Source organism: Oncorhynchus mykiss, chromosome 2 (genome assembly GCF_013265735.2).
Source record: "Oncorhynchus mykiss isolate Arlee chromosome 2, USDA_OmykA_1.1, whole genome shotgun sequence".
NCBI classification, from domain to species: Eukaryota; Metazoa; Chordata; class Actinopteri; order Salmoniformes; family Salmonidae; genus Oncorhynchus; species Oncorhynchus mykiss.
Genome location: NC_048566.1, coordinates 89,390,851 through 89,395,056, shown reverse-complemented (window position 1 = coordinate 89,395,056; position 4,206 = coordinate 89,390,851).

The window sequence follows — 4,206 nt, the reverse complement described above, 5'->3', positions numbered from 1 at the left end:
AACAACAACTTGCATTTTAGCCCAATAGGCCGCCAGATGTCGCTATTATTCGTTTTACAGCGCTTGTCATCTGCAGTAATAGTGCCATCAGGCGGACGGATGGGCTACTTGCGGCTATATGCAGATTTAAATTATACAATGTAACGTGAAAATCCTTTGTGGTTCTTTTGTTCCATCAACACCGCATCCAATATTTATTAAATGGCATCTTATTTTGTCAGGTAACTCATTGTTGAAAAACACAACAATATTTATCAGCACAAAGGAATGTCCCACTAGATTAGATTGCTATGCAATGAGTGGCATGGGAAGGGACAAGCATTTTTAATTTGTATTGTATTTAAATAAAGGTATTTAACTGGGCAAGTCAATTAAGAACAAATTCTTATTTACAATGACGGCCTACCTGGCCAAACTCTAACCCGGATGACACTGGGCAAATTGTGCACCACCTCTATGGGACTCCCAATCACAGCCGGTTGTGATACAGCCTGGAATCAAACCAGGGTCTGTAGTGATGCCTCTAGCACTGAGATGCAGTGCCTTAGACCGCTGCGCCACTCGGGAGCCCCTGAGTTTTGATAAAGTTCTCAAATGGTGTAAAAAAGCTTATACCATGGCATCGTTGAATACTTGTTTCTGATTTGCTTGAAGGGCATTCTAGAGCTTACATTATTTTCATGTAACGCACAGAATTCATGGGTTACGTGTATCGTCACAATGGTTTTTTGAACATTCGTTTTGGACAGATGACCAACTGAGCATTCTACTCAATGTACCGTCAATGAGCGCTGATGAAGATTTAATCAAAAGTGCATTACAGTGGCTTGGAAATACAATATCATTCAAAAAGAGGCAAATAAAAAAGTACTTAAGTAAAAATATGTATTACTTAAGTTGTTTTTTGGGGTACAGTGCCTTGCAAAAGTAGTCATCCCCCTTGGCGTTTTTTCCTATTTTGTTCCATTACAACCTGTAATTTAAATGGATTTTATTTGGAGAAGTGAAAAAAATACAAAAATAATACAAAAATAACGGAAAATGGTGTGTGCATATGTCTTCACCCCCTTCACCCCCTAAATAAGATCTGGGGCAACCAATTACCTTCAGAAGTCACATAATTAGATTAATAAAGTCCACCTGTGTGCAATCTAAGTGTCACATGATCTGTCACATGATCTCAGTATATATATATATATACACACCTGTTCTGAAAGGCCCCAGAGTCTGCAACACCACTAAGCAAGGGGAACCACCAAGCAAGTGGCACCATGAAGACCAAGGAGCTCTCCAAACAGGTCAGGGACAAAGTTGTGGAGAAGTAAAGATCAGGGTTGGGTTATAAAAAAATATCCGAAATTTTGAACATCTCACGGAGCACCATTAAATCCATTATTACAAAATGGAAAGAATATGGCACCACAACAAACCTGCCAAGAGAAGGCCGCCCACAAAAACTCATGGACCAGGCAAGGAGGGCATTAATCAGAGGCAACAAGGAGACCAAAGATAACCCTGAAGGAGCTACAAAGTTACACAGTGGAGATTGGAATATCTGTCCATAGGACCACTTTTAGCTGTACACTCCACAGAGCTGTGCTTTACGGAGGAGTGACCAGAAAAAAAGCCATTGCTTAAAGAAAACAAGAAGCAAACATGTTTGGTGTTTGCCAAAAGGCATGTGGGAGACTCCCCAAACATATGGAAGAAAGTACTCTGGTCAGATGAGACTAAAATTGAGCTTTTTGGCCATCAAGGAAAACGCTATGTCTGGCACAAACCCAACACCTCTCATCACCCCGAGAACACAATCCTCACAGTGAAGCATGGTGGTGGCAGCATCATTCTGTGGGAATGTTTTTCATCGGCAGGGACTGGGTAAATGGTCAGAATTGAAGGAATGATGGATGGTGCTAAATACAAGGAAATTCTTGAGGGAAACCTGTTTCGGTCTTCCAGAGATTTGAGACTGGGACGGGGGTTCACCTTCCAGTAGGACAATGACCCTAAGCATACTGCTAAAGCAACAAGTGCAACAAGAAGCAAAAAGTGGTTTAAGGGGAAACATTTAAATGTCTTGGAATGCCTAGTCAAAGCCCAGACCTCAATCCAATTAAGAATCTGTGGTATGATTTCTGTACACCAGTGGAACCCATCCAACTTGAAGAAGCTGGAGTAGTTTTGCCTTGAAGAGTGGGCAAAAATCCCAGTGGCTAGATGTGCCAAGCTTATAGAGACATACCCCAAGAGACTTGCAGCTGTAATTGCTGCAAAAGGTGGCTCTACAAAGTATTGACTTTGGGGGGTGAATAGTTATGCACGCTCAAGTTATTATTTTTTTGTCTCATTTCTTGTTTGTTTCACAATAAAAAAATATTTTGCATCTTCAAAGTGGTAGGCATGTTGTGTAAATCGAATGATACAAACCCCCTTTTAATTCCAGGTTGTAAGGCAACAAAATAGCAAAAATGCCAAGGGGGTGAGTACTTTCACAAGCCACTGTATCTGTATTTTACTATCTATATATTTCACAACTTTTACTTTACTACATCCCTAAAGAAAATAATATAATATTTTCTCCATACATATTCCCTGACACCCAAAAGTTAAATTTTAATTAGCAGGACAGAAAAATTATCCAATTCACACGCGTATCAAGATAACATCCCTGGTCATCCCTACTGTCTCTGATCTAGCATACTCACTAAACGCACATGCTTCATTTGTAAATTATGTCTGAGTGTTGGAGTGTTCCCCTGGCTATCTGTAAATAAAAAAACAAGAACATGGCGCTGTCCGGTTTGCTAAATTTAAGGAATTTGAAATGATTTATACTTTTACTTTTGATACTTAAGTATATTTTATTATTTACATTTACTTTTTGCTATCATTTTGATACAGGCAGATTGACTTTAGATGCAGTATAAAGTTACTCCACCTCAAGAATTCCATTTGGCGAAGGGCTCAGCACACGCATACTCAGAATGGCAAATGAAAAATAAGTGCACTCAGGCTATCCGGAAGGCCAAAGTTAGTTACTTTAAGGAGCAGTTCTCTCTCTGTGGGTCTAACCCCAAGAAGTTCTGGAAAATGGTTAAAGACCTGGAGAATAAACCCTCCTCCTCACAGCTGCCCATGTCCTTTAATGTTGATGATGTGGTTGTTACTGACAAGGAGCACATGGCTGAGCTTGTTAATCACCACTTCCTTAAGTCAGGATTCCTATTTGACTCAGCCAGGCCTCCTTGCCCGTCAAACATTTCCTCATCTCCCACCCCTTCTAATGCGACTAGCCCCAAAGCTCCTCCCGCTTTTTCTCCTGCCCCGTTACAAAGCTTCTCCCTGCAGGTGGTCACTGAGTCCGAGGTGCTAAAGGAGCTCCTTAAACTTGACCCCCCAAAAACATCTGTGTCAGATGATTTAGACCCTTTCTTCTTAAAGGTTGCTGCCCCTATCATCGCCAAGCCCGTCTCTCCTCTCTAGGGAGGTTCCCATTGCTTGGAAGGCAGCCACAGTCCTTTATTTAGAGGGGGAGATCAAGCTGATCCCAACTGTTATAGGCCTATTTCTATTTTGACCTGTTTATCAAAAGTGTTGGAAAAACTTGGCACTAATCAACTGACTGATTTCTGATGTATTCTCTCTGGTATGCAATCTGGTTTCCGCTCAGGTTATGGATGTGTCACTGCAACCTTAAAGATCTTCAATGAGGTCACCATTGCCCTTGATTCTAAGCAATGTTGTGCTGCTATTGACTTGGCCAAAGCTTTTGATACGGTAGACCATTCAATTCTTGTGGGCCGGCAAAGGAGTATTGGTGTCTCTGAGGGGTCTTTAGCCTGGTTTGCTAACTACCTCTCTCAAAGAATGCAGTGTATAAAGTCAGAACATCTGCTGTCTCAGCCACTGCCTGTCACCAAGGGTGTACCCCAAGGCTCGATCCTAGGCCCTACGCTCTTCTCAACAACAACATAGCTCAGGCAGTAGGAAGCTATCTCATCCATTTATATGCAGATGATACAGTCTTATACTCAGCAGTCCCCTCCCTGGATTTTGTGTTAAACGCTCTGCAACAAAGCTTTCTTAGTGTCCAACATGCTTTCTCTGCCCTTAACCTTGTTCTGAACACCGCCAAAACAAAGGTCATGTGATTTGGTAAGAAGAATGCCCCTCTCCCCACTGGTGTGAATACTACCTCTGAGGGTT